This window comes from Ovis canadensis, chromosome 25 (genome assembly GCF_042477335.2).
Source record: "Ovis canadensis isolate MfBH-ARS-UI-01 breed Bighorn chromosome 25, ARS-UI_OviCan_v2, whole genome shotgun sequence".
Classification (NCBI taxonomy): Eukaryota; Metazoa; Chordata; class Mammalia; order Artiodactyla; family Bovidae; genus Ovis; species Ovis canadensis.
Genome location: NC_091269.1, coordinates 56,240,820 through 56,260,956, shown reverse-complemented (window position 1 = coordinate 56,260,956; position 20,137 = coordinate 56,240,820). Strand labels below are relative to the sequence as shown.

Sequence of the window (20,137 nt, the reverse complement as noted above, 5' to 3'; positions counted from 1 at the left end):
CCAGGGGCCTAGGGTACCATCCTAGTGGTTAGTTAGAAGAGGCAATGTTTTTTAAACTTTTTTTTTAATATGGACCATTTAAAAAATCTTTATTGAATTTGTTACAGTATTGCTTTTGTTTAATGATTTTTCGGCCACAAGGCATGTGGGATCTTAGCTCCCCAAACAGGGATTGAACCTGCAGCCCCTGCATTGGAAAGCGAAGTCTTAATCACTGGACTTCCAGGGAAGTCCCTAGAAGAGGCAACATTGACACTAGCAGCATGAAGGCATTGAGGGTCTCTTGAAGAAACCCCACAAGTACTCCCGTAGGGCAGCAGAGTCAGCATTTAAGTATCTGCATGGTTAAGGGCATTAGGAAACCCAGAGAGAATCAGACAGCACAAGGCATATGAGACACTCTTTGACATTCTTTGCTTTTCTTGTTGCTCTTTTCCCCTCCCCAACATCAGAGGAGCTTGGAGCAGCATGGTGCATGGAGGAAGCATGAAAAGCCTAGGGGACTGCTTAAGGAAAATATGAAAGCAAAGTGAAAAGACTATAACTGCCCTTCCTTTTCCATTATTGGCTTTCTCTCTCTGTTCCTTCATGTGGTTTGGAGAGAGATGTTTTAAATTGGATGAGAGATTGAAGTTTTGATATTCAAATTGACTGGCTATTTTAACTCTTGAACATGAGATCAATTATTACTGCTTGAGAATGACTGAGATAGCTCTGGGGTCTGCCCGAAATTTCATTCAGGGACAGACAAGTCTGGTTTGGCTGAGCAGGTGAAGGGGAGGGAGACCTGATCAGAAGGAGCACATTTACTTTCTTCTTGAACCTTATGGAGTCAAGCTCATTCAATGAACAGGTTATACTCAGCTTCCTCTTTTGTTAATTTCCTGCTGAAGGCAGAGTGTGGCAATTCCTTTGATCTGGAAGATTTTCTTAGCATGGTACTTTGCCAAGTGTGTTCCATAGTCTGTCTGATGAATGAGTATTTCTCAAAAAGGATTCTTTGTAGCCAAATAATTTGGGAAACATTGGGCTGTTCACTGATAATATTTTCTTCAGGCCTCTTCAGAGCTTTTAAAACATTAATGTGCTTTTTAAGTTTTAAGTTAAGGATGAGCTTTCCCAATTGAAACTCATTTGGTAACTAAACCATTTTTCTGATGAGTATCTCTTAGGTCTAGTGTTTCTGGAAATGCTTAGGAATAGATGAATTTTAGGAGCACATCTCCTTGTACCCATATGTCAGAGCAGTGCTTTTTGGCCATGAGCACATGGCAAGATGGGTTTCCTTGGTGGCTCAATGTTAAAGAATCTGCCGGCCAGTGCAGGAGGCATGAGTTCAACCCATGATCCAGGAAGATTCCCCTGGAAAAGGAAATGGCAACCCACTCCAGCATTCTTGCCTGGAAAATTCCATGGACAGAAGAGGCAGGCTATGGTTCATGGGTCGCAGAGTCAGACACAACTTAGCGACTGAATAAACAAAACATATGGCGAGATAGTATATTGAGATATTGTCTCACTTTGAGCTGTGACAACAAAGTTACCATAGATTGGGTAGCTTAAACACCAGAACTTGATTTCTCATAGTTCTGTAGGCTGGGAAGTCCAAGAGCAAGGCCCTGGAAGATTCAGTGTCTGGTGAGGGCTCACTTCCTAGTTCATGGATGACCTCATTCTCTGCCGAGTCCTCACATGATGGCAGACAGAGTGCCAGGCTCTTCACTCTCTTACGTGGGCACCAGTCACCTCATGGGGGCTCCATCCTCGTGACTTAATTCCCTCTCAAAGGCCCCAACTCCAAACTCCATCACACTGTGGACTAGATTGCAGCATATGAATTTTGTGTTATTCTTAGGGGGCAAGGTTTGCACACACACTTGGTCCAACAGATATTAACTGAGAAGTTAAGGTTTCACCCTTGGTTCTCAGCCTAGCTATGCCATGTAGCAATTTCAGGTCTCCTCTAACTTACCTTTATGGGCATGGGGCTTCCTGTGGCAGGGTTGCCATATATATTCTTTCACAGGAGTGTGCCATATAGCATTCACAGAGTGGTGGGGAAGGGATCCTCACTGTAGCTGGGCAGCGGTTTCCCTGGAAGCTGTCCTGCAGACAGAAAGAAAAGCAGATGTGCTGTAGCGAGATCCTGTTGCCCAGCATCCTGAGGCCATTCCTGTTTTTAGCAAGACACCTTCCATGAATATGGTACCTTTTTCTCTTCTGATCCTTTTCCTGGGATATACTGTCTAGGTCCTGGAGTACAGTCATGTCATCTAGTAGTAGAAGACTTGGGTGAGGGGATGGTTCAGGGCACCAGCAGTTCTGGAACCTGCATCTCTTTTTTCTCCTGTATTAGCAGGCGGGTTCTTTACCACTAGTGCCACCTGGGAAGCCCATAACAGTTGTGTTATGGGGATTCCAACCTGCTATATTCAGGCAAGGACAGAGGCAACATTCAGAGGGAATTGGGCATGAGAATAGCACCATCTGTTGTTGAGACAAGGAGCTCCGAGGGAAAAATATCATACAAAGAGGAAAATTCTCTTCAAGGTTCAACTTATTATTTCCTCAATCCTACACATTACTTTTGCCCTTGCTGTAAAAATTCTATTGATTTATAATAAAGCTCTGCCCATGGAGGGGAAATGAGAGCACAGGAGCCCATGACTGAGTTATTGTGCTTGTTGTTAATATTTGGTGTAGCTGGCAAAATGACTATGGAAAGTGTGGTCCCTGCAGAGAAGGCTTCCCAGAAGCCACAGAATTTCCATCAGCACCTCCCTCATCTCTCCGCACGGTGTCTCACCTCCTCTGAGGTATCCCTGGGTAACTTTGAGGATAAAAGAAGAGGATGATTTAAGGGAATTAAAAAAAAATTTCCTGTAAGCAACCCAACAGAAGAACAGTGTACCTACAGGAGAATAAACAGCCGCTCACCTTGGATTTCACTGCAACACAGAACCACCATCTCCAGAGGTTTAGATGAAGAAGGTGGTGACCCAAGAATTCTACCTTCGGCTAAATTGTCATTCATGTGTGAAGCTGTAAAAAGACACTTTCAGGAATGCAATGGTTTAGAAAGCATGTCACTTTCTTATTCTTCCCAGAAACTGCTATAAGATGTATTTTGGCTGACTAGGAGATAAATCAAATCAAGGATTAAAAAGTGGATGAGAGCGTACACTGCCAGGAAAATCTCCGTATGTTCCCAAGAGTATAAAAGAGCCCAAGTCACATTTTCTAACTGGGGTGCAATAGAGTTTTTTAAAAAATATAAATTTATTTATTTTAATTGGAGGCTAATTACTTTACAATATTGTATTGATTTTGCCATACATCAACATGAATCCGACACAGGTATACACGTGTTCCCCATCCTGAACTCCTCTCCCTCCTGCCTCCCCGTACCATCCCTCTGGGTTGTCCCAGTGCACCAGCCCCAAGCATCCAGTATCATGCATCAAACCTGGACTGGTGATTCATTTCATATATGATATTATACATGTTTCAATGCCATTCTCCTGAATCATCCTACCCTCTTCCTCTCCCACAGAGTCCAAAAGATTGTTCTATACATCTGTGTCTCTTTTGCTGTCTTGCATACAAGATTATCGTTACCATCTTTCTAAATTCCATATATATGCGTCAGTATAGTGTATTGGTGTTTTTCTTTCTGGCTTACCTCACTCTGTATAATCGGCTCCAGTTTCATCCACCTCATTAGAATTGATTCAAATGTATTCTTTTTAACCGCTGAGTAATACTCCATTGTGTATAGATACCACAGCTTTCTTGCATTCATCTGCAGATGGACATCTAGGTTGCTTCCATGTCCTGGCTATAATAAACAGTGCTGCAGTGAACACTGGGGTACATGTCTCTTTCAGTTCTGGTTTCCTCTGTGTGTATGCCCAGCAGTGGGATTGCTGGGTCATAAGGCAGTTCTATTTCAATAGAGTTTTTAAAAATCCATAATAAGTGGAATCAAGAAGTAACTTTCATAAATGACTTCTGGATGAAAGATGAAATAAAAATGCAATTATAGAAAATGAGGAATTCAATATAATAAAAACATTTCCTAATTTAATCCTAATCATTTCATTAATAAAATAAGTTGTTCTATGGGGTGACAATCATTGTGATCATGATAGGAGTTCCCACCTTCCCCTGAGAAGCAAATGATGGAGAGAGGAGCCACCTACCCAGGAGAAGCACCTGAACTGCCCAAGAAGCCCTCAGAGAGAGAGGGTGGTTGAACTCATCTGATAGGAGTTAGCTGAAGAATAAGAAAAATAGCAGGGATGTCTGTTCTGAGTTTAAAAAGACAGAAAGGAGAATCAAAGGCATCAGCAGGATAGAGCTAGAGACTTGCCTGCAGGTCTTGAGGTTCAAGGAATCCCGAGTCCACCCTCACATCCCTGTTCACGATGAACTTGGTTGCATCGCACGTGCCCCTCCAGGAAACTGACTGAGCAGTCACATCAGCCCTTGGCTGCTGTCCATGGTGCCTGCTTGGGGAGATCGCCAAAATCTACCTTGGGAGTCCTCAGTGCTATACTTGAGTGTAGGAGCAGGAAGCCCAGGGGCGGGTCTATGAAATGCCCTCAAGTGGCCCTTAGAGATCCTCTCCTGGTGAGTTGCCCTCTGCCCCTTTGTCTGCCCCAACCAGCACCTCTGCCCAAAGCCCATATAGCGAGGGCCACTCTTCCTCTATTTACCACTTTTTCCTTCCTTCACCCATGCTCACAGAGGATGCTAATCTGGCAGTGCCCACTGCTCACAGGCCTCCTAGGAACTCCCCCCAGCAGCAGTGCAAAGGGTACCCTGGGCAGCAATTCTCATGTCCTTGGGAGGCTGTCCTGCTGTAGTCCTTCTGGAAACTGGGGCAGAGGTCCTGCTTCCTCTCACATCCCCAGATGTGGTTTGCAGGATGGAACATGAGAATGACTCACCAAGTGCCAAGGCTGCTGATGCTCGGGAAGTGGCTTGTCCCACAGGTAGGACACCTGGGGAAGGGAACATCCTGGCACCCTGAGAAAAGGATAAGATACTGGGTCCACTGGATGCAGCTCCCGGTATGTGTGGCCAGGAGCCCCCCTGCATATCAGTGGTCATGCTACAACGTGGGCCTTTGAGCATGGAGCACCCCCTCACCCCTAGTGCCCTCTGCCCCTTCCTCCACTGCACTGCCTGGTCCACCAGCGCCACTGTGTAGCCTGTCTCTGCATTGCTCTCCTGCCTTCAGCTCCACACTTTCTCTTTAACCTTCTAAATGCCACCTGAAGGTGACTTTCCTACAACACAAATCTGATCACATCTTCATCCCTTACATTCTTCTGGGCCTGCTCATTAGTCCTTTGGATAGTACCTGAAGGCAACTGCATGATTCTGCATGTCTTTCCTGGGCTTATTTTGCTCCTTTCTGTCTCAGACTCTTCTCCAGCCTCTCTGACTTAGTATTTCTGTCTTGGGCTGCTGCTCATGCCCCATGCACTGCCTGATGAGACAGCTCTGCTCTTTCATCAGGGAGAGCAGCTTCTTCTCATACTATGGGTCTCAGACATTCTTTGAGCAGGACAGCCTTTGCTGGCCCTTGAGGCCTGGCTTAGGCAGTGCTTCAGAGTTCTGCAGGCATATTTTTCTTCCCCATCACAGCGGGCATCACGCCCAACTGTATGGCTTATTTTCTGGTACACTCCCAACAGACCTTAGGTTCTGCCAGGCCAGGAAATGTTTTCTGATCACTTTTTGTTTATGTATTTGTTTGGATCCTGCTGCTGACTCATAACTGGTTCAAAAAGTGCTTGCACTGATGAACATAGCTGCAAAAATCCTCAACAGAATTTTAGCAAACAGAATTCAGAAACACATCAAAAAGCTCATACACCATGATCAAGTTGGGTTTATTCCAGGAATGCAAAGATTCTTCAGTATATACAAATCAATCAGTGTGATATACCATATTAACAAAATGAAAGATAAAAACCATATGATCATCTCAATAGATGCAGAAAACGCCTTTGACAAAATTTAGCACCAATTTATGATTAAAAAACTTCAAACAATGGGCAGAGAAGGAACCTACCTCAACATAGTAAAGGCCATATATAATAAACCTATAGCAAACATTATTCTCAATGGTGAAAAACTGAAAGGATTTTCCATAAGATCAGGAACAAGACAAGGGTGCCCACTTTCACCACTGTTATTCAACATAGTTCCGGAAGTCTTAGCTACAACAATCAGAGAAGAAAAAGAAATAAAAGGAATCCAGGTAGGAAAAGAAGAAATAAAGCTCTCACTGTTTGCAGATGACATGGTACAGTACATAGAAAACCCTTAAGATAGTATCAGAAAATTACTAGAGCTAATCAGTGAATTTAGCAAAGTTGCAGGATACAAAATCAATACACCAAAATCACTTGCATTTCTATATACTAACAATGAAAAATCAGAAAAAAGAAATTAAGGAATGAATACCATTCACAATTGCAACAAAAAGAATCAAATATCTAGGAATAAACTTGCCTAAGGAGATAAAAGAACTGTACACAGAAAATTATAAGACACTAATGAAAGAAATCAAAGACAACATAAAGAGATGGATGGAAAGATATCCCATGTAGCTGGGTAGGAAGAATCAATATTGTGAAAATAACTATACTGCCAAACACAATCTATAGATTCAATATGAACCCTATCAAATTACCAATGGCATTTTTCACAGAACTAGAACAAAAAAATTCATATGGAAACACAAAATACCCTGTATAGCCAAAGCAGTCTTGAGAAAGAAGAATGGAGCTGGACAAATCAAACTTCTTGACTTCAGATTATACTACAAATCCACAGTCATCAAGACAGTATGGTACTGGCACTGAAACAGAAGTATAGACCAATGGAACAAGATAGAAAGCCCAGAAATAAACTCATGCACCTATGGGTACCTTATTTTTGACAAAGGAGGCAAGAATATGCAATGGAACAAAGACAGCCTCTTAAATAAGTGCTGGGAAAACTGGGCAGCTACATGTATAAGAATGAAATTAGAACACTTCCTAACACCACACACAAAGAGAAAATAAAAATGGATTAAAGACCTAAATGTAAGACCAGAAACTATAAAATTCTTAGAGGAAAACATAGGCAGAACACTCAGTGACATAAATCAAAGTGAGCTCCTCTATGACCCACCTCCTAGAGTAACGGAAATAAAGACAAAAGTAAACAAGTGGGACCTGATTAAACTTAAAAGCATTTGCATAGCAAAGGAAACTATAAGCAAGGTGAAAAGACAACCCTCAGGATGGGAGAAAATAATAGCAAATGAAACAACTGACAAGGGATTAATTTCGAAAATATATGAGCAGCTCATGCAACTCAATGCCAGAAAAACAACCCAATCAAAAAGTTGGAAAAAGACCTAAAGAGACATTTCTCCAAAGAAGATATACAGATGGCTAATAAACACATGAAAAGATGCTCAACATCGCTCATTATTAGAGAAATGCAAATCAAAACTGCAATGAGATATCACCGTACACCAGTCAGAATGTCTGCAAACAATAAATGCTGGAGAGCGTGTGGAGAAAAGAGAATGCTCTTGCACTGTTGGTGGGAATGTAAATTGATGCAGCCACTGTGGAGGACGATATGGAGATTCCTTAAAAAACTAGGAATAAAACCACGGTATAACCCAGCAATCTTACTCCTAGGCATATACCCTGAGGAAACCAGGGTTGAAAAGGACGCATGTGTCCTATTGTTCACTGCAGCATTGTTTAAATTAGCTAAAACATGGAAGCAACCTAGATGTCCATTGACAGATGAATGGATAAAGCAGTTTTGGTACATATACACAATGGAATATTACTCAGACATAAAAAGGAACACATCTAAGTCAGTTCTGATGAGGTGGATGAACCTAGAACCTACTATACAGAGTGAAGTGAGTCAGAAAGAGAAAGATAAATATTGTATTCTAACACACATATACCGAATCTAGAAAAATGGTACTGAAGAATTTATTCACAGGGCAGCAATGGAGAGACAGACATAGAGAATAGACTTATGGACGTGGGGATAGGGGAGGAGAGGGTGAGATGTGGAAAGAGTAACATGGAACTTATATTACCATATGTAAAATAGATAGCCAATGGGGATTTGCTGTATGGCTCAAGAAACTCATAGAGCCGCTCTGTATCAATCTAGAGGGGTGGATGGAGAGGGAAATGGGAGAGAGGTTCAAAAGGGAGGGGATACAAACACCCTCTTCCAACAACACAAGAGAAGACTCTATACATGGACATCACCAGATGATCAACACCAAAATCAGATTGATTATATTCTTTGCAGCCAAAGAATATATCTTTGCAGCCAACAAAAACAAGACCAGGAGCTGACTGTGGCTCAGATCATGAACTCCTTATTGCCAAATTCAGACTCAAATTGAAGTAGGGAAAACCACTAGACCATTCATGTATGCCCTAAATCAAATCCCTTATGATTATACAGTGGAAGTGAGAAATAGAATTAAGGGCCTAGATCTGATAGATAGAGTGCCTGATGAACTATGGAATGAGGTTCATGACATTGTACAGGAGACAGGGATCTAGACCATCCCCATGGAAAAGAAATGCAAAAAAGCAAAATGGCTGTCTGGGGAGGCCTTACAAATAGCTGTGAAAAGAAGAGAGGCAAAAAGCGAAGGAGAAAAGGAAAGATATAAGCATCTGAATGCAGAGTTCCAAAGAATAGCAAGAAGAGATAAGAAAGCCTTCTTCAGCGATCAATGCAAAGAAATAGAGGAAAACAACAGATTGGGAAAGACTAGAGATCTCGAGAAAATTAGAGATACCAAGGAAACATTTCATGCAAAGATGGGCTCAATGAAGGACAGAAATGGTATAGACCTAACAGAAACAGAAGATATTAAGAGGTGGCAAGAATACATGGAAGAACTATACAAAAAAGATCTTCACGACCCAGATAATCATGATGATGTGATCACTCATCTAGAGCCAGACATCTTGGAATGTGAAGTCAAGTGGGCCTTAGAAAGCATCACTACAAACAAAGCTAGTGGAGGTGATGGAATTCCAGGTGAGCTGTTTCAAATCCTGAAAGATGATGCTGTGAAAGTGCTGCACTCAATATGCCAGCAAATTTGGAAAACTCGGCAGTGGCCACAGGACTGGAAAAGGTCAGTTTTCATTCCAATTCCAAAGAAAGGCAATGCCAAAGAATGCTCAAACTACCACACAATTGCACTTATCTCACATGCTAGTAAAGTAATGCTCAAAGTTCTCCAAGCCAGGCTTTAGCAGTACATGAACTGTGAACCCCTGATGTTCAAGCTGGTGTTTGAAAAGGCAGAGGAACCAGAGATCAAATTGCCAGCATCTGTTGGATCATGGAAAAAGCAAGAGAGTTCCAGAAAAACATCTACTTTGCTTTATTGACTATGCCAAAGCCTTTGACTGTGTGGATCACAATAAACTGAGGACAATTCTGAAAGAGATGGGAATGCCAGACCACCTGACCTGCCTCTTGAGAAATCTGTATGCAGGTCAGGAAGCAAGTTAGAACTGGACATGGAACAACAGACTGGTTCCAAAGAGGAAAAGGAGTACATCAAGGCTGTATATTGTCACCCTGCTTATTTAACTTCTATGCAGAGTACATCATGAGAAACGCCGGACTGGAAGAAACACAAGCTGGAATCAAGATTGCCGGGAGAAATATCAATCACCTCAGATATGCAGATGACACCACCCTTATGGCAGAAAGTGAAGAGGAACTAAAGAGCCTCTTGATGAAAGTGAAAGAGGAGAGTGAAAAAGTTGGCTTAAAGCTCAACATTCAGAAAACGAAGATCATGGCATCTGGTCCCATCACTTCATGGGAAATAGATGGGGAAACAGTGGAAACAGTGTCAGACTTCATTTTTTTAGGCTCCAAAATCACTGCAGATGGTGACTGCAGCCATGAAATTAAAAGACACTTACTCCTTGGAAGAATAGTTATGACCAACCTAGATAGTATATTCAAAAGCAGAGACGTTACTTTGCCGACTAAGGTCCATCTAGTCAAGGCTATGGTTTTTCCAGTGGTCATGTATGGATGTGAGAGTTGGACTGTGAAGAAGGCTGAGCGCCGAAGAATTGATGCTTTTGAACTGTGGTGTTGGAGAAGACTCTTGAGAGTCCCTTGGACTGCAAGGAGATCCAACCAGTCCATTCTGAAGGAGATCAACCCTGGGAGCTCTTTGGAAGGAATGATGCTAAAGCTGAAACTCCAGTACTTTGGCCACCTCATGCGAAGAGATGACTCATTGGAAAAGACTCTGATGCTGGGAGGGACTGGGGGCAGGAGGAGAAGGGGACGACAGAGGATGAGATGGCTGGATGGCATCACTGACTCGATGAACGTGAGTCTGAGTGAACTCCGGGAGATGGTGATGGACAGGGAGGCCTGGTGTGCTGCAATTCATGGGGTTGCAAAGAGTCGGACACGACTGAGTGACTGAACTGAACTGATATGTATACCTATGGCTGATTCATGTTGCAGTTTGACAGAAAACAAAATTCTGTTAAGCTATTATCCTTCAATTAAAAAAAAAAAAAGAGGCGCTGCCGGGCTTGGCCAATCAGAGAGCAGAGTGGGGCCCCTCCCCGATGGTGACTGGAAGAGTGGGGTGGGTTGGGGCAGTCACTCTGGCGTGTGCACTCCTCCTCGGTAAAGTTTGCAGACTGCTGTGAGTCCGTGTTCCTACCCTGCGCGAGTCCACAAGCTGCTTTCTCTGTTGTCTGACCTGCTGGGCTCTGCGATGCCAGTGGACCTCAGCAAGTGGTCCGGGCCTTTGAGCCTGCAGGAAGTGGATGAGAGGCCGCAGCACTCTCTGTGGCAGGATGGTGTTCGACGAACTGGGCAAAGTGCTGACACCTACCCAGATTAAGAACCAGCTCACCAGCATTACATGGGATGGCCTTGATCCAGGTAAATTGAACACCCTGGTCTTGACAGATCCGGTGCTCCCAGCAGGAAGGACCCCAAATATAGGGAATGACAGCATTTCCTGGTGGTCAACATGAAGGGCAACAACATGAGCAGTCACAGTTCTCTCCAGTTATGTGGGCTCTGGGCCTCCCAAGGGCGTTGGTCTGCACCGCTACATCTGGCTGGTTTACAAGCAGGAAAGACCACCAAAGTGTGACGATCCCATTCTCAGCAACTTATCTGGAGGCCACTGTGGCAAATTCAAGGTGGCTTCTTTTCGCAAAAAGTATGAGCTCTGGACCCTAGTGGCTGGCACGTGTTACCAGGCTGAATGGGATGATTATGTGCCCAAACTCTAGGAGCAGCTGTCTGGGAAGTACAGGAGATGGACACTGTCCCAGAGTTCCCAAACAGTATTTCAGTTTAGTGATGCATGTAGATTTTCCCCCATCTCCCTGCCCAAGCCCTGAGCAGTCAGATTTAGATTTAGGATGACTTTTCGTTCCTTCTGCCTGTCTTGTATAATTTTAGGGAGTTTATGTTTTGATCAAATTTGAACTCCTTTTTGGTGAGGCATTCTTTGGTACTGTGATGGGGTTTACCAAAATGTTAATACAAGAACAACAACCAGATTTTAAAGAAGAAGAAAAATTCTGGTAAAAAGACCAGGTCTGCAGTATTAGAGCAGAGCTTCAAAGAATCTTTAAGGGAGGTTGAAAATGAAAAAAGATTGGTTGCCTCAGCCTTTGTGAGCCTGAAAACAGAATTGTGTGTGAAAGCACCTACCGGCATGTGTTTTCATGGCCTTGTCTCACCAGGACAACCAGGGGTTGGCATGTCCACTCACCATCAACGTCTCAGGCTAGTTGCTGGGTATCAGTGTCCTGCTCTGGCTCCTTTAACGAGCAATACTGGAGAAAGCTCAAGAGAAGTCACTTTGCTGTTAAAGCCTGGCCATCTAGGTGAGCAGCAGGGCATGGTAAGAGGTTATCAGAAATCTGAAAGTCTGTGCTAGTTAAATTGATTCCTCTTTGGGGTAAAAAAGAAAGCCAGTCTGAAATTGGTTAACGTTGTGTTAATTTTGCTGTTTGCTTATAGTTGAACAAAAATAAAAACACTGTGTAGATGGAAAAAAAATGAAAAGGAAAAAGAATCAAGATGAATATTTTATTTTTTTTCATTAAATTTTTATTTTTACTTTATTTTACTTTACAATACTATATTGGTTTTGCCATACATTGACATGAATCCACCACGGGTGTACATGCGATCCCAAACATGAACCCCCTCCCACCTCCCTCCCCACAACATCCCTCTGGGTCATCCCTGTGCACCAGCCCCAAGCATGCTGTATCCTGCATCGGACATACACTGGTGATTCGATTCTTACATGAGTGTATACATGTTTCAATGCCATTCTCTCAAATCATCCCACCCTCTCCCTCTCCCTCTGAGTCCAAAAGTCCGCTATACACATCTGTGTCTTTTTTGCTGTCTTGCATACAGGGTCATCATTGCCATCTTTCTAAATTTCATATATATATGTTAGTATACTGTATTGATGTTTTTCTTTCTGGCTTACTTCACTCTGTATAATCAGCTCCAGTTTCATCCATCTCATCAGAACTGATTCAAATGTATTCTTTTTAACGTCTGAGTAATACTCCATTGTGTATATGTACCACAGCTTTCTTATCCATTCATCTGCTGATGGACATCTAGGTTGTTTCCATGTCCTGGCTATTATAAACAGTGCTGCGATGAACATTGGGGTACATGTGTCTCTTTCAATTCTGGTTTCCTCTGTGTGTATGCCCAGCAGTGGGATTGCTGGGTCATAAGGCAGTTCTATTTGCAATTTTTTAAGGAATCTCCACACTGTTTTCCATAGTGGTTGTACTAGTTTGCATTCCCACCAACAGTGTAGGAGGGTTCCCTTTTCTCCACACCCTCTCCAGCATTTATTGCTTGCAGACTTTTGGATTGCAGACATTCTGACTGGTGTGAAGTGGTACCTCATTGTGGTATTGATTTGCATTTCTCTGATAATGAGTGATGTTGAGCATCTTTTCATGTGTTTGTTAGCCATCCATATGTCTTCTTTGGAGAAATGTCTATTTAGTTCTTTGGCCTATTTATTGGTTGGGTCATTTATTTTTCTGGAATTGAGTTGCATAAGTTGCTTGTATATTTTTGAGATTAGTTGTTTATCAGTTGTTTCATTTGCTATTATTATCTCACATTCAGAAGGCTGTCTTTTCACCTTGCTTATATTTTCCTTTGTTGTGCAGAAGCTTTTAATTTTAACTGGATCCCATTTGTTTATTTTTTCTTTTATTTCCAGAATTCTGGGGGTGGATCATAGAGGATCCTGCTGTGATTTATGTCGGAGAGTGTTTTGCCTATGTTCTCCTCTAGGAGTTTTATAGTTTCTGATCTTACATTTAGATCTTTAATCCATTTTGAGTTTATTTTTGTGTGCGGTGTTAGAAAGTGATCTAGTTTCATTCTTTTACAAGTGGTTGACCAGTTTCCCCAGCACCATTTGTTAAAGAGATTGTCTTTACTCCATTGTATATTCTTGCCTCCTTTGTCAAAGATAAGGTGTTCATATGTGTGTGGATTTATCTCTGGGCTTTCTATTTTGTTCCATTGATCTATATGTCTGTCTTTGTGCCAGTACCATACTGCCTTGATGACTGTGGCTTTGTAGTAGAGCCTGAAGTCAGGCAAGTTGATTCCTCCAGTTCCATTCTTCTTTCTCAAGATTGCTTTGGCTATTCAAGGTTTTTTTGTATTTCCATACAAATCTTGAAATTCTTTGTTCTAGTTCTGTGAAAAATATGGCTGGTAGCTTGATAGGGATTGCATTGAATTTGTAAATTGCTTTGGATAGTATACTCATTTTCACTGTATTGATTCTTCCGATCCATGAACATGGTATATTTCTCCATCTATTAGTGTCCTCTTTGATTTCTTTCATCAGTGTTTTATAGTTTTCTATATATAGGTCTTTAGTTTCTTTAGGTAGGTATATTCCCAAGTATTTTATTCTTTTTGTTGCAATGGTGAATGGAATTGTTTCCTTAATTTCTTTTTCTACTTTCTCATTATTCGTGTATAGGAATGCAAGGGATTTCTGTGTGTTGATTTTATATCCTGCAACTTTACTATATTCATTGATTAGCTCTAATACTTTTCTGGTGGAGTCTTTAGGGTTTTCTATGTAGAGGATCATGCCATCTGCAAACAGTGAGAGTTTTACTTCTTCTTTTCCAATTTGATTCCTTTTATTTCTTTTTCTGCTCTGATTGCTGTGGCCAGAACTTCCAGAACTATGTTGAATAGTAGCAGTGAAAGTGGGCACCCTTGTCTTGTTCCTGACTTTAGGGGAAATGCTTTCAATTTTTCACCATTGAGGATAATGTTTACTGTGGGTTTGTCATATATAGTTTTTATTATGTTGAGGTATGTTCCTTCTATTCCTGCTTTCTGGAGAGTTTTTATCATAAATGGATGTTGAATTTTATCAAAGGCCTTGTCTGCATCTATTGAGATAATCATATGGCTTTTATTTTTCAATTTGTTAATGTGGTGAATTACATTGATTGATTTGCGGATATTGAAGAATCCTTGCATCCCTGGGATAAAGCCCACTTGGTCATGGTGTATGATCTTTTTAATGTGTTGTTGGATTCTGATTGCTAGAATTTTATTGAGGATTTTTGCATCTGTGTTCCTCAGTGATATTGGCCTGTAGTTTTCTTTTTTTGTGACATCTTTGTCAGGTTTTGGTATTAGGGTGATTGTGGCCTCATAGAATGAGTTTGGAAGTTTCCCTTCCTCTGCAATTTTCTGGAAGAGTTTGAGTAGGATAGGTGTTAGCTCTTCTCGAAATTTTTGGTAGAATTCAGCTGTGAAGCCATCTGGACCTGGGCTTTTGTTTGCTGGAAGATTTCTGATTACAGTTTCAATTTCCATGCTTGTGATGGGTCTGTTAAGATTTTCTATTTCTTCCTGGTTCAGTTTTGGAAAGTTGTACTTTTCTAAGAATTTGTCCATTTCTTCCACGTTGTCCATTTTATTGGCATATAATTGCTGATAGTAGTCTCTTATGATCCTTTGTATTTCTGTGTTGTCTGTTGTGATCTCTCCATTTTCATTTCTAATTTTATTGATTTGATTTTTCTCTCTTTGCTTCTTGATGAGTCTGGCTAATGGTTTGTCAATTTTATTTATCCTTTCAAAGAACCAGCTTTTGGCTTTGTTGATTTTTGCTATGGTCTCTTTTATTTCTTTTGCATTTATTTCTGCCCTAATTTTTAAGATTTCTTTCCTTCTACTAACTCTGGGGTTCTCCAATTCTTCCTTTTCTAGTTGCTTTAGTTGCAGAGTTAGGTTATTTATTTGACTTTTTTCTTGTTTCTTGAGGTATGCCTGTATTGCTAGTAACTTTCCTCTTAGCACTGCTTTTATAGTGTCCCACAGGTTTTGGGTTGTTGTGTTTTCATTTTCATTAGTTTCTATGCATATTTTGATTTCTTTTTTGATTTCTTCTGTAATTTGTTGGTTATTCAGAAGTGTGTTGTTCAGCCTCCATATGTTGGAATTTTTAATAGTTTTTCTTCTGTAATTGAGATCTAATCTTAATGCATTATGGTCAGAAAAGATGCTTGGAATGATTTCGATTGTTTTGAATTTATCGAGGTTAGATTTATGGCCCAGGATGTGATCTATCCTGGAGAAGGTTCCATGAGCACTTGAGAAAAAGGTGAAATTCATTGTTTTGGGGTGAAGTGTCCTATAGATATCAATTAGGGCTAACTGGTCTAATGTATCACTTAAAGTTTGCGTTTCTTTGTTAATTTTCTGTTTAGTTGATCCGTCCATAGGTGTGAGTGGGGTATTAAAGTCTCCCGCTATTATTGTGTTATTGTTAATTTCACCTTTCATACTTGTTAGCATTTGTCTTACATAGTGCAATGCTCCTATATTGGGTGCATATATATTTATAATTGTTATATCTTCTTCTTGGATTGATCCTTTGATCATTATGTAGTGGCCTTCTTTATCTCTTTTCACAGCCTTTGTTTTAAAGTCTATTTTATCGGATATGAGTATTGCTACTCCTGCTTTCTTTTGGTCTCTATTTGTGTGGAATGTCTTTTTCCAGCCCTTCACTTTCAGTCTGTATGTGTCCCTTGTTTTGAGGTGGGTCTCTTGTAAGCAGCATATAGAGGGGTCTTGTTTTTGTATCCATTCGGCCAATCTTTGTCTTTTTGGTTGGGGCATTCAACCCATTTACGTTAAAGGTAATTATTGATAGGTATGATCCCATTACCATTTACTTTATTGTTTTGGGTTTGGGTTTATACACCTTTTTTGTGTTTCCTGTCTAGAGAATATCTTTTCGAATTTGTTGGAGAGCTGGTTTGGTGGTGCTGAATTCTCTCAGCTTTTGCTTGTCTGTAAAGCTTTTGATTTCTCCTTCGTATTTGAATGAGATCCTTGCTGGGTACAGTAATCTGGGCTGTAGGTTATTTTCTTTCATCACTTTAAGTATGTCTTGCCATTCCCTCCTGGCCTGAAGAGTTTCTATTGAAAGATCAGCTGTTATCCTTATGGGAATCCCCTTGTGTGTTATTTGTTGTTTTTCCCTTGCTGCTTTTAATATTTGTTCTTTGTGTTTGATCTTTGTTAACTTGATTAATATGTGTCTTGGGGTGTTTCGCCTTGGGTTTATCCTATTTGGAACTCTCTGTGTTTCTTGGACTTGGGTGATTATTTCCTTCCCCATTTTAGGGAAGTTTTCAACTATTATCTCCTCAAGTATTTTCTCATGGTCTTTCTTTTTGTCTTCTTCTTCTGAGACTCCTATAATTCGAATGTTGGAGCGTTTCATGTTGTCCTGGAGGTCTCTGAGGTTGTCCTCATTTCTTTTAATTCGTTTTTCTTTTTTCCTCTCTGCTTAATTTATTTCTACCATTCTATCTTCTATTTCACTAATCCTATCTTCTGCCTCCGTAATTCTACTATTTGTTGCCTCCAGAGTGTTTCTGATCTCATTTATTGCATTATTCATTATATGTTGAGTCTTTTTTATTTCTTCCAAGTCCTTGTTAAACCTTTCTTGCATCTTCTCAATCCTTGTCTCTAGGCTATTTATCTGTGATTCCATTTTGATTTCAAGATTTTGGATCATTTTCACTATCAATATTCGGAATTCTTTCTCAGGTATATTCCCTATGTCTTCCTCTTTGGTTTGGTTTGGTGGGCATTTCTCCTGTTCCTTTACCTGCTGAGTATTCCTCTGTTGCTTCATCTTGGTTATATTGCTGCGTTTGGGGTGGCATTTTAATATTCTGGTAATTTGTGGAGCTCTGTTTATTATGGAGCTTCCTCACTGTGGGTGGGGTTCTATCAGTGGCTTGTCAAGGTTTCCTGGTTAGGGAGGCTTGTGTTGGAGTTCTGGTGGGTGGAGCTGGGTTTCTTCTCTCTGGAGTACAGTGGAGTGACCAGTAATGGGTTATGAGACGTCAAAGGTTTTGGAGTAGCTTTGAGCTGCCTGTATATTGAAGCTCAGGGGTGTGTTCCTGTGTTGCTGGAGAATTTGCATGGTATGTCTTGCTCTGGAACTTGTTGTCCCTTGGGTGGTGCTTAGTTTCAGTGTAGGTATGGAGGCGTTTGATGAGCTCCTATTGCTTAATGTTCCCTGAATTCAGGAGTTCTCTGATGTTCTCAGGCTTTGGACTTAAGCCTCCTGCTTCTGGTTTTCAGTTTTATTTTTATAGTAGCCTCAAGACTTCTCCATCTATACAGCACCGATGATAAAACATCTAGGTTAAAGATGAAAAGTTTCTCCACATTGAGGGACACCCAGAGAGGTTCACTGAGTTACATGGAGAAGAGAAGAGGGAGGGGGTAGTTAGAGGTGACTGGAATGAGATACTGTGAGATCAAAAGAGGAGAGAGCAAGCTAGCCAGTAGTCACTTCCTTATGTGCGCTCCATAGTCTGGACCACTCAGAGGTATTCACGGAGTTATGCAGGGAAGAGGAGAGGGAGGAAGTAGACAGAGGTGGCCAGGAGGATAAGAGAGAGGAATGAAAAGGAGAGAGACAAATACTGCCAGTAACCAGTTCCTTAGGTGTTCTCCACCATCTGGACCACACAGAGATTCACAGAGTTGGATAGAGAAGAGATGGGGGAGGAAAGAGACAGAGGCCACCTGGTGGAGAAAAAGGAGAGTCCAAAGGAGGAGAGAGTGGTCAAGCCAATAATCTCGCTCTCAGGTAAAATTGGGTAATGAAGTTTGGGTTTTTAAATGTACAAAATTGACAACAAATACCAAAAAGCAAAGATTAAAAATCTAGAGTAGAGGTTGGATTTTCAAAAATACAATATTAAATAAGAGAAGCCGAAGGAAAAAAGAAAAAGGAAAAAAAAAAAAAAAGGAAAAAAAAGCCACAAGAATTATTAAAAACTCCAACAACAACCACATAAAAACTATATATGGTGTTTGCCTTAAAAAAACAGAGTCTTTTTTTTGAAAAGTAATAGTAGGTTATAGAAGTAAAAATTAGAGGAGAAATAGAAGACTTAACAATTAAAAGAAAAGTTAGAAAAAAAAAGCAAGAAAAAAAAGAAAAAAAAGAGGGGGGAAAAAAAGGAATGATTTTAAAAATAGTAAATATATATCTGGCCCTTCTCTGATGTTGTGGGCTGTGTGGGGTCACTTCCAATGCGGTTCCCTCTGTTTAACTTCTTCTGTTTGCTGGTTTTTTAGGTTCACTAGTTCAGTCGCGCTGTGGGGAGGGGGGGATGCTGCAAATAAATAGCACTGTCCTGTGCACAATGTGTCTCAGCCCCGCTGGACCTGTTCCTTCTCGCAGCGCACAAACCGCTCAGGTTCTATGATGCTCAGCCAGGAACCGTCTGAGGCCGGCCCTAGGCTGCGTGCACCTCCCCGGTCTAAGCCGCTCAGGTTCGATGCTCCGGTAGCCCTCAGAGGCTCAGATTTGGTTGGGACTGCTTTTTGTGCCCTTCCCAGGTCCGAGTAGCTCAGGAGTTTGGCGAGCACAGTCGCTGCGAGTTGTCGCCTTTTCTGTCTCTGCTGCTCAGTTTTCTGGGTGTACCGCTGGTGCCCCTTGTGAGGTAGATGGTGGATGTCCAGCACCCCCAGAAGTCTTAGCAAAGAAGCCTGCTTGCAGTTTGGTAGGTAGAGTCTCTCCGGGGCTGCAATTGCCCCTTTCCAGCCCTTACGGCTCTGGCTGACTATCCCTGGCAGGGGATGGTCTGCAGCCGGCTTATTCCGTTCCGTCCTTTGTTCTGTGCACGGTCCTGGCAGTGTCTTATGTTCCAGCTTTTCGCGTGGTAGCTATCCCACAGTCTGGTTTGCTAGCCCAAGTTAGATCGTTCTGGTTACGCGTGGGGCGCTCCTGCCCGATTCTTACAAAGCTCTGCAGCCCGCGCCTCCCGCGCATTCCTGCCCTGCCCCCACTTGCTAGTGGCGGATGCAGGTGTCTGTGCTGCTTTTCCGCTGGGGGAGTTACTGTTGGGCTTGTAATGTCTTGGTTTTAATTATTTATTTATTTTTCCCTTCCTGTTATGTTGCCCTCTGTGTTTCCAAGGCTCGCCACAGACTCGGCAGGGAGAGTGTTTCCTGGTGTTTGGAAACCTCTCTTCTTAAAATTTCCTTCCTGGGACAGGCTTCCCTTCCCGGGACAGAGCTCCCTCCCCACCTCCTTTGTCTCTCTTTTCATCTTTTATATTTTTTCCTACCTGTTTTTGAAGACAATGGTCTGCTTTTCTGGTTGCCTGATGTCCTCTGCCAGCATTCAGTAGTTGTTTTGTGGAGTTTGCTCAGCGTTGAAATGTTCTTTTGAGGAATTTGTGAGGGAGAAAGTGGTCTTCCTGTCCTATTCCTCCGCCATCTTAGGACCGCCCCCCAAGATTAATATTTTAAATTATTTAAAATATTTCTGACTTCAAATTTCCAATTTATGTAAATAGTGTTGTTTTATACAATTTATCAATTCAGAAAGCTCATGGAACAACTAAAAATTATAATACATCAACCAGATGTCTGTCTCTCTAGATACATATATGCATACACATACAACTATAGTATGTATTTATAA

General features: G+C 41.6%; 1 pseudogene; it reads left to right on the top strand.

Annotated features, from left to right (window-relative positions):
• Positions 1–10,828: 10,828 nt before the first annotated feature.
• On the top strand, positions 10,829–11,468 carry LOC138430458 (phosphatidylethanolamine-binding protein 1 pseudogene; annotated as a pseudogene).
• The last annotated feature ends 8,669 nt before the right edge of the window (positions 11,469–20,137 follow it).